The sequence below is a fragment of the Mesoplodon mirus genome, assembly GCF_964341445.2.
Source record: "Mesoplodon mirus genome assembly, chromosome: 2".
Taxonomy (NCBI): domain Eukaryota; kingdom Metazoa; phylum Chordata; class Mammalia; order Artiodactyla; family Ziphiidae; genus Mesoplodon; species Mesoplodon mirus.
In genome coordinates, this window is record NC_138977.1 from 43,109,560 (window position 1) to 43,121,212 (window position 11,653).

Here is an 11,653-nt window from a genome sequence, read left to right on the forward strand (position 1 = left end):
TAAATTTTATATTTGAACATAGCTTATAACTTCTGATTATTAACTTAATGCAATTAACAATACAATCTAATTTGAAAATGTACAAAAATTTCAGCATCCTCCAATTTTTCTTGGTAAGAGAGTCATATATACAGAGGGAGAGGTGTTTTTTTTAATTGTTTAAAAATTTGTAAATATCCAGATTTAATTTTCAGGTATGATAATGTTTCATATTTGGGACCAATCTAAAAATCTCAATGATTAAAATTTGCTGATAATCATATTTGCATTAAACTTTTTATCTAATCTTTAAATCTAATATGCCAACATAGAGTCTTTGATGTTTTAAAATTTGTTTATTCAAAGAAAACATGGAAACATTTGTATACCAAAGTGGAATGCTTTAAAAAAATGTGCCACTCAGAGGAAGTTGGGAACAATGTTTGACCTCAAGCCCATCTTGTTTGCTCTATTTTAGGGCAGCAGATTCTCAAGCTTTATTGAGAAATGTTCAGAGATGAGTAGAAAGTGTTTTGAAATCAGAAAAAGAAGATGTGTGTCAGTGCTTATCTGCCACAGCAAGGAGACCTCCTCTGTTTAAAGGCCATCCAAGTATTGTCTTTGGATCTTCATGTACGCATCCCAGTGACATAAATGGGAGTGTCAGGTTGAAATCCTTCCAGACTTGGAGACCTCATATGCTGGATTTTTTAGACCTTGATATGAGAATAGTTTCCAGGCTTAGAGTCAGATGTAATGAGAATGAAATAGTTTTCTAAAAGCTTCAAATCTAATTTAATCAGGGTAAGTCCTGACATAAAGTTTCCTAGGCCCCTGTGTAGAAATATAATGCCTCAAAGTGGTTCACACTTTCATGTTTCAGAAACTTTTCGTTCTGGTTTACCATGACCTTGGCTTCCCTAATAGTAATTTTTCTTAGAAATTCTCTGAAGGCAGATTCTAAGACAAAGGTTTCTGTATAGGTAGTTAATTCATGTATGGATGTAAAACAAGAAACAAGTGATTGCAGAAAGCAAGAAGAAATGGTGGAAGGTTGAACAGGAAAGAGGAAAAGCCAACGCAGGGACTGAGTTGGCCACACTCAGTTCTGTGGTTCCTTCTGAAGAGCCTTCTGGTATGTGTTTCAGAATTGATCAACTGGGTATCAAAAGGAACATCTATCCTTAGCTTCTGCCCCTCATTTGTCAAGGGAAACTTCACTGATCCTCCCTTGAAGTTTTGAATGATGCATAAGTATTTAAAGACTTCCTATGCAGGTGCATCAAACCCAAAACCAAACATAAAGCAAAAAACCCAGGCAAGAATTGAGAGATACTAACACAGGCCTGAGTCAAGTGCTGTCAGGTTGCACCTGTGGGAAGGTGGTTGAAGCCTTCAAAGAAATGGTCACCACCGTAGTTCTGGAGTAGGATGTAGAGAGGATTTGAGGTAGAGCCCAAGAGGCATCTGCTACTCTTCATCCCTTCCACCCCTCGGTTTCTTTCATTCCCTTTAGTGTCCCTTTCAAGGTAGTGGCCAAACTTTCAAGGACTTAAGAAAAGAGGGTTAGTTGAATGAGCTGTAGCCCTCACTGCTGCAACTAGTCCTAAAGCCATAATCAGTATCTCCTCTTTTCCACGGTCCATTCTGAATTTCCCTTAAATGTGGCAAGACAGTCTAGTTGTGTGCCTGGTGGAGTGACCCTAGACCTTTATTCTCAGGGTTCAGAATAAAAAACATATTTTGGACGTCTACGTGCCATCCTCACAAGATGCTGTATCTGACTGGTGCCTTTGCCAGGCAGTCCTATTCTATTCTATCGTTAGCTATTCTACTCAGGCAAAGTGCTTCTGAGTGATGAGGTGCGTAATAAGTCTAATGCATTCTGTGAATAGGTACCTATCCTTATGTCTCTTTTGCTGTAAAACTGGTCTGTGAAGAATTCTTCTTTTCAAGATGAAGCAGACAGAAGAGGGTAAGTATATGATAACTGCACGTGCAGGTTTCTTTGTAACCTAAATAATGATTTTGGGGGGGATGAAACCCACAAAGGTAACAAGATTCCTTTTGTGAATCATTCTGTAAATTCAAACTGCTATGCAAATGTTATGATGGTTAATAGTTATCACAGGATAGGGATTTTGGTAAGAGAGCCATCCACACTAATGAGGAGCTATTTTTTGGGTTACAGAAAGAGCTAGGCTGATGCTCTGCAGTATGTGGGCATCGAAAGAGAGACAGAAATCCCTTGATGTTTGCTACCTATTCCTCCCCTTTCTTCTTCCTGTAGAACAGCTACCTTAGCTTCAGGAACCTCAAGTACTCTAGGCAATTTAGAAAAAGAAAATGCAGTTTGAAATTCTGCATTTGCAAAGTGCAAGAATAATTTATAGTCATGGGTTCAAAAGTCAAATTTTTATTGCCTTCTCACCAGCTGCAAAGTGTTTTGTACCAGGAAAAATTTGCAATAGTGAAGTATGGTACATTTTTCAACTTTGAATAAAGACTGCTTGGATTTAGACAGAGAGCACAAGACAGAGAGAGAGAGAGAGAGAGAAGTGTGTGTACGGGCCTTGGGGCAGGCACCTCACAGCAAGTCTAGGAAGCAAAAGAAGTGGGTCTGTGCTGCCGCTGGAGCTCAGACAGTGAGCACTGTAGTTACTCACCAAGAATCCAAAGCACCAACTGGGCTACAAGGGCCACGAAGTAGCTGGAGTAAAGTAAGAACCTGTGTTTAAAGACAGTAGCTTCAGGAGGCTGAAAGCAGATGTATTAGCTCGCCCTTTCTGTCCGATCCTCATGGAGTTTATTGTAAGGGTGTCTTGGATTTTGAGCAGTTCTGCATGGTGAAAAGAGTCTCGCTGGACCCTACAGATGACACTTTCTACACTCAATTTATTACGGGGTGTGGACACATTCCCCTGGCAGAATGAGATGCTGAAATCTGAATATTTCAATGACATCACTGAAAGTGAAAATGAGGAAAATATGGCATTAGAGCTAGAAGAGAAAACATGCCACCCAGCTCCCAGACCAAAGAGAAGTTTCTTCTGGAGACTCCTCAGAAGACGGGGCTACCTCATCAGTGGCCCCAGGGAGGAGGAAGGACCACCCCCAGTGCAGCACCCATTCTCTTCGCAGAACCAGATCTCGATGCCAAGGAGCACGTGCTCAGTGTTTCGTCCTATCTGAGTTGTACTAGGGCACATCTTAAAATGTAAGAAACAAGAACCAATCTGTTAGCGTGAGACAATGCTGTATGTGATACCATGTCGATAGGCAGGCATTAGGTAAATCCTCTAACAGTCATGCTGGAGGAGGCTCTGTAGCTATAAAAGGAAAACCCAGGTGTCAAGTCTGGTAAAGACTGTACAAGGTGGAAGAGGCCCAAAGTAATGACGTTGGCATCAGATGGTTGGCTAGTCTCCTCAGGGGTGGTTGCTTCTGGTGGAGGGCACTCCGTAGTGGCAGTAGCTAGAACATTCTTGATGAGAGAAAGCTCATTCTAGGTAGTCCGTGTATAGCCTCTGTCCCTAACACGATGGCCAAATCATTCACAACTCACTGCATCAACCACACTGGGCTGAGTAAATAAGGTGACTGACACTAATAGGATGGATCATCTTGTCCAGTTGGTTGTTGAGTGCATCTTTTGTGATGAATGCATGTCAGGGAGCATTCATGTGAGACATAAGTATTTGCATACTCTATGGCCACTTCCAGAGTTCCATCTACCTGCTTCTTCTCCAGACTTTCTTGCTTCTGATCATTGATCATTTTTCCTTCAGGCACAGGTGTCAGTGTGTATTCATGACTCAAACCACTATCCCCACCACACATGGTAAACAATAAACTGTACTGCTCACAATTTTGAACACAGACAATCTCATTCACCTCAGTCTTTTGAGGACACCTCTGTGGAAGGCTGCAGTGTGGCAGAAGTACCTTTCCTGCTAGTCCTGATGTATTACATCTTCCCATCCAGGGACCAGATTTTTTTTTTCCATGAGTAAAGATGTTTTATTTTTATATACACACATGCACATACCACGTAAATTCATTGATTGTGGCCATATTGGAGGATGAGTAAAAATATATGCATACACATTAACCACAGACTTGCAATTTTAAATTTGACTAAGTCAGATCATCAAGTATGTGTTCTAGCCTATGCCCAGCATTATGAAGTCCCTAACCCCAAAATCAAACAGAATTTGGATGCACTATATCATAAGGCAACAGAGAATAAGTTACATTTCATATTAAAATATGTTCTTTGCAGTTAAATAGTGAAAGAGTTACAAGCTGCATTTGTCCATATCTTGCCTATGAAATCTACCAAAAATATATTTCTGTGTAAATACCAGATAGCAGGGGGAAGCTATCTGAGTTTTTGCTCCTCTGTCTGTTGATCATAATTGTCTTAGGTTGGGTTTTCCAGGATGCAGACTCTGTTAAAGGCATTTAACATGCAGGGGGTTTATTAGAGTGTGCTCTTGAGGACAGTATCTGTGGAAGGAGAAGGGGTGAGGCACAATTGGGCAGAGAAGGGAGCTGTGATGCAGTATCTCTGGAGTGCCTCTGCCAGCCCTGCAGAGAAGACTGAAGACCAGGGGACCCCTGAGAGCTGTCCTGAGCTGGGACAAGAGAACCAGATATTTATATGCCTCTGCCAGGGGTCACTGAATGTCGGCTGCTGAAGGAGGGGAGTGATCTTAGGAAAGGAAGCTCTATCCAGCCAAGGCAAACCCCAAAAGTGCTGACAGCTGAGAGCTGGACATTACAGTGTGTGGAATAATGAGTCCTTTGTTCCTGAAGGGAGATCTGGGTAGTGAATCTCAGCATACGCCAGAGCAGTCAACATCTAGAAGGTATGATCTGAGTGAAAGGCATTGGTACAGCAGAGATGGTTTTCAAGGGAGTCTCTTCATGTAATTTGCTTGTTCTTTCTGAACCTGCTCAAGTCTGAACCCAAATAAAACTTTGTTCCCTTTCATACACAGGATTGTTGCTGTGCCCACTGGACTTTATGGCTTGGCTGATTTTATAATACCCAGCTCACGATGGGCAGCTCTGGCCCCATAGTCATCTGGTATCACAGGTAAGGCTCCAGATCTGAATACTCACATTTTGAATTTATGGGAGACAAGCAAGCTAGATTACCATCTAGTAATTTATCACATTCGTGAAGGAAACATGTAGCTCTGCTTTCAATCTCTGTGGTTTATTGATGACTCTAGCAATTCCGTGGAGAATTAGGGTGTTAGAACACTAGGGTACAAATCAAAGCTGAAAGTTGGGCTTCCCTGGTGGTGTCGTGGTTGAGAGTCCTCCTGCCGATGCCGGGGACACGGGTTCATGCCCTGGTATGGGAAGATCCCACATGCCACGGAGCGGCTGGGCCCGTGAGCCATGGCCACTGAGCCTGCGCATCCGGAGCCTGTGCTCCGCAACGGGAGAGGCCACGACAGTGAGAGGCCCGCGTACCAAAAAAACAAACAAACAAACAAAAAGCTGAAAGTTAACATATGGTGGAACAAAAAAGAACATACATGATATAAGGTAGGAATCCTTACAAGGTATCTTCAGTTTGCTCTTTTGGAAAGCAATATCTGAAAGTCACAGTTGAAGTTTCTTTGTTTATAATGTTTTTTTCTCAGAATGTAGTTTCATAGAACACTTAGATTACTACAGATCTTAACATCTTAACATCCAAAGATCTTAACATCTTCTAGTTAGTGCCTTTGTCTATAATTAAACGCCTATGTTTAAAAAATCAATCCTCTGGAAGATATACCAATCTTTTAATAATCTGTTTTAATACTTGATACCTGTAAGTAAATACTTCTAATATCTATATCTGACCAAAAGATGTAGATATAAGGAGAATTTATGTATAAATTATATATAAAGATATATAATAAGTAAAGTATATAAATACATACATATATACCTCCAATATATTATATACTCCTGGTATATAAATAGGAAAACTTGAGAGAAAATTAACCTAAATTTCATGGCGTATGCATATCTCAAATCTGCAAGATTATATGATGATTTTAAAAGCAATTGTTTGAACTTTGCCCCATCAAGATTTGGAGTCTAAAGTTCCCTCCCTTTGAACCTGGACCAGCTTTAGTGACTCTCTTATAATTAACAGAGTTTAATAGATGTGAGCTCTCTAACTTCAAGGCCAGTCAGAAAAGACCATGAAGCTGGCTACCCTGCTGTCTTGGAAAGAGAAGCCAGAAACCATGTAGTAAGTCTGATTATACTGATACCACAATGCTACAAAAGTAGATACTCTGGTCAACAGCTAAGCCTCCAGCCTATAATCAACTCCAAGTGTCAGAAGTTGACAGCCGTCTTTGATAGTCTACCCACTCAGACTTTCCTCTGACTGTGTCCCAACCAACATCTGAGTGCAGCCATATCAGAGACCCTTAGGGCGAATGGCCCAGCCAAGCATTCCTCAAATTCAAATCTGTAACATGAGAAGCAAAGTGAAATGTTTGTTTCTATAGTTTCTGGTTTATTTGTTAGACAACAATAATAACCGATCAGTATGTGCCAAGTGCTCTGCTCTGTGCTCAATCAACTGCTTTAAATCTTGACACTAATGCAGAGCAAGTGTTATTTCATTTTAGAGATGAGGTGCTGAAAGTGGTCGTCGAGAAGACGTGACTGCCGGTTGACCCCCGAGCTGCAACTGGGCAATCAGAGGTTCCCCACCCCTTCCCCTGTCCTCAGAATGTATGTTCTGCCCATGATTCCCACAGTGGGAGCCAAGTTCAAGGATGGACCCTTGAGAGAGCAATGTGTTGTTAAGACCATCTGGACAGTATATATGACTGAACCCTATTAAGACCTCTATATGTTTTTAAGATTCTGGCAGGCGGGTGTGGAAATTTACTCTTCTTGTGGCTGTGCAAGAGAAGTTTCATGTAAGTTCCCTTGCTTCTTAAACCTACCACCTACCAATATAAAGTGGTCTGCCTCTTTCTTCAGTCTCTCCTTGACCTCCATGGATGGGGGTCAGTTTCAAATTTCATCTGGGAAACTCTGGGGGTCACAAACCAAGATGATGAAAGTGAGTTTCAAAGAAGTTAACACTCTCCTAATGGCATGCAGCTAAGAAGAGGCAGAGTTGAAACTCAAACCCAAGCCTTGTTGACTAACTGTAACCTGAAAAATAGGATCTAAAGAATCTTATATTTGTAGAGTAAGGTCCACTCCTTAAGCAGGCAACATATCTGATATTGATTGAATTAGAAGTACCCATATTTAAATAAAATAACTAAAACACTTTCTAGAGTTCAGCATGTGCAGGCTGGAAATGAAAACTTTGGATGAGAGAGCCCTAGTGAAAAACAAATTTAACTATTACCATATGAACACTGTTGCCTGAATAGTGATGATGCCAAATGGCTGAGCAAAAGGTATTGGAAATAATCTGTAACAATTTTTGTAAAGATGTTTTGGCATAAAAGTGAAGAGCAATTTTATTTTGAAATACTGAGAAGCATGAGTGAAAATATAATTAGTACCTGTAAAAAGTGAATAATTCCAGCACTTTCCTTTAAATGACCTTTGATTAAATTCTAGTTCTTGCATATGCCATTACCCACTTAACCTAACATAAAAAAGGAGAAATCAGTTGTTGTGGGTTTTTTTGCCTTTCATCTCCTTTATACATCTACTGTCAAAACAGAAATATCAAACTTAAACTACCGTATCATATGCCAAGACTGATTGAGGGACTATAATTATTCTTGTTCACACATTAAATGTATTTTTTATTTGTTCTGATTATGTATGTAGTTTGTAGTGTATTTATACCAAATAAAAGCTCTTTTCCATTTCTATATTCTACTTCACTTATGTAGTTTTTTACATATTAACTCTGAATACTGGCAAAGAAACTTTTTATCAGTAATTACCCCTTTACCTCTCTGATTACTCTTTTATCTCCTTCTGTGGCTTTTTATGTTATCCCTGTATGATATTGAACATTTTCGGAATAGATTGGATGTTTAGGGTACATTTATTAAGATTTGGTTTGTTTGCTCCATGGTTCTTGAGTATTCATACGTGTAAGAATCACCTGGGGAGTGCATGGTTAAAACTGTAGATTCCTGGGCCATATTGTCAGAGATTCTGATCTGAAGGGTGCAGGGTGGGGCTTAGAAATTTATATTTGTAAGGAAGATTTTAGGACTTTCTCTTGCAGATGGTCTGAGTATCATATTTGGATAAACGCTGTCCTAATTATAATGCCAGTAATTTCAGTAACTGCTATCAGATTGCAAGATGCCATTTACTATAAGTTGCTAAGTGTGTAGACCTCATCCATATAAAGGTATAAAGTTTCTTAAAAATAAAAATCTTGGGGCCTCCCTGGTGGCGCAGTGGTTGAGAGTCCGCCTGCCGATGCAGGGGATACGGGTTCGTGCCCCGGTCTGGGAGGATCCCATATGCCGCGGAGCGGCTGGGCCCGTGAGCCATGGCCGCTGGGCCTGCGCGTCCGGAGCCTGTGCTCCGCAACGGGAGAGGCCACAACAGTGAGAGGCCCGCATACCGCAAAAAGAAAAAAAAAAAACAAACAAACAAAAAAAAATAAAATAAAAAAAAATAAAAATCTTTAAAAAAAACCTTTCATACTTTAAAAACATTCCTCAAAATAAATAAATGCTGAAAGTAAAACCAAATATATTTATTATAGCTATTTGAATTATTAATTAAAATACAATTTTAGCAAAATTTACAGTATGCAATAACCTTAGCACAGAATGTATGCTTTATAATACTGATCGTAATTATATATTATTATATGTTTTATTACATAAAATAGATTATAGATAATATATATATTCTATGTCATAATTATCTAGAAAACATAACAGTTATAATTATACATTAATTAAAATAATCATTGTTTAATGATTATTGTTTTATTGTTTAATTCATGACAGTTTGCAAATAATAAAATGTAGTCAAAGTTTAAGCAGTTACATAGTGCTCGCAAGCTGATTGCTTATTTATTCACGTGCTTGCTATTGTCTTGAAATATCAGAGGTTGCTATAAAACCTATGAATGCTCTTAATGACTTAATTGCTCTTAGACTTGATTTTTTACCTGTATACTCTTGTCTTTCAGATTATTTACCTCCAGTGTTTCTACCTAAAATTTCTCCTCATAATCAACAAAATTGTCATATCTTATCTTAAAATGATCATCAAGTGAAATTAAAAATGGAAAGGGCAAATCCAGTAAAATTTCCCTCACCGCAATTCATTTTTGTATTAATTTGGCAACAAACCTATTAAGTAATCTCTATTACCAGATAGTCCCACAGTACTCAGAATATAAAATAACACAAAGCAACTGCTCACTAAGATGTTTAATGTAATAGGTCTCTGTACTTCAAAATCTGTTTTCCTGAAGTAATCATTTCTCTTCTATATCCCTTCTTTGCTATTAAATTAGTTAGTGTAATATATTAAAAGAAGGAGCTTTGAAGTCTGCATTTGTAAGGACTCAATTCAAATCCTCTCTCATCAATGAACTGCGATGTGGAATAAGAATAATTTCTTTTTCTATAAAATAAGGACAATAATATTTAATTCACAGAGATTTTATTTTCAAAGTATTTCAAAGTTTTCCAAAATAAAATAAGGCAATGTGGATGGCTCTACCTCCAGCATGACAGTGTGGAGAGCTCTGCAAACCTGCTTCCCAGCAAAACCAATAAAAATATTAAAACAAACAAACAAACAAACAACAACAACAACAAAAACCCAACCATTTAAAGCCTCTGGAAATGGATCTAAGGGCATACAGTAAATGAAAAAGTATTCATTCAAGAAAATTTACTAAAACTTGGCAAGAGCAGCAAGAGTCAATGGTACTTGAACCAAGATCCACTCCCTTCTTTTCTCTCGAATCTTAGCGAGATAGAAACTCCACTCCAGACTTACATAACCAAGAATGCAAGACTCCCTCTCATTCTAGCTCCAAGTCAGAGGGCTATTTTCCTAGGAGGGGCAGGACAACAGCATTTCCCACCCTGCACCTGGTTGTCTCTTGCTGAACCTAAGGTCTGAGCAAGTGTGACTGACAGGTGGGAGCTCCTTTCTTCTACTCAGCCCCCACTCATGGAACAGAGACTCTACTTCGGGTACAGCACCACTGAGAATACAGAAGCCTGTCCTTATCCTTGCATGTAAGGTGGAGGTTCCATGTGGAGAGAGGCAAGCTGAGAAAACCTAAGGCTACAGTTTGCACTCAGCACTCTGCTCCAAAGCTGTATGTCTTACCATTGTCCTCACACCTAGCACCAGAACCCTGGCTAATATATTTTGCCTGAAAGGAGAATCAGGCTTTATGTTAGAAAGCTCTGAATCTTTTCCCAAAAGAATGACTTCATTTGCAACAGAGTGTGGAAAAATTTGAACCTTGGGGAGTTCTCAAAACCAGCAGGGGTTGTGGGAACAAACATTAGTTAAGAGATTGGTAGATTCATTGGGAACATAGGCAAAAGTGTTGGCTAGCTGTTTGCCAGGGAGAGCCAGGGAAAGAGACAGTTGGGAAGAGCACGTCTTGGGTCAGAGAAAATCTCAAACACTGATTTTAGGAGCTGCCCCTTCAAAGCAGCCTAAATTTCACTGGATTGGTCTGTTAAACAATTCATGCCCAGGACATTGTTGAAAACAATAAAGCAATTAGCTGGAAATTATTGCAGTTTAACAGGTAGGTGTAAGTAGGGAAAGAGACAGTCAAAGAATGTCCTGCCAGATCACTGTCATCTGAGGGTGATGTGGGCTATCCAAGGCTGTGCGTTTTGATGAACAGCATCAGAGACTTCAAGGAGTTGTGGGTGGTGGTGAGATGGGTGATATACTTCACAAAAATAGTACAGTCAATAATAATAACAAGCCCTGGAGGGGAGGGAACAGTACTAGAATTGCTTCAATGTATTATCTATAATGTCATTTCCAACAAAAAAATTTTGCAAAGCAGCAAGAACATAGGATCCATACATTGGGAAAAAAAAAAAACAGACTGTAAGTGACCAGATGTCAGATTTAATAGATAAATACTTCAAAGTAGCATTATAAATATGTTTAAGAAACTAAAAGGAAACTATGATTAAAGACATAGTGAAAGGTATAATGACAATGTTGCAACAGGTGAAGAGTATCAATAAGGAGCTATAAATGATAAAAGGAACTAAGTGGAAATTCTGGAGTTGAGAGTTTCAATAGCTGAAATGAAAAATTCATTGGAGGGGCTCAACAGTAGACTTGAACAAGCAGAAAAAATAATTAGCAAAATTTAAAATAGATTGATAGAGATTGTACAATCTGAAGAGCAGAGAGAAAAAAAGAATGAAGAAAAATGAAGACACTCAGAGAAATATGAGACAGTATAAGTACACCAACACACACACAATGTGAATACCAGGAAAGGAGACAGAGACAAGAGCAAAAAAATGTCTTTGAAGAAATAACTTGCCAAATATATTGGAAGACATTACACATCAAGGAAGCTCAAAAAACTCATAGGATAAATACAAAGAAACCCACAAATAGACAAGTCATAGTAAAAATGGTGAAAGCCAAAGGCATGAAGAAAATCTTGAAAGCAGGAAGAGGAAAATGACTCATTGCT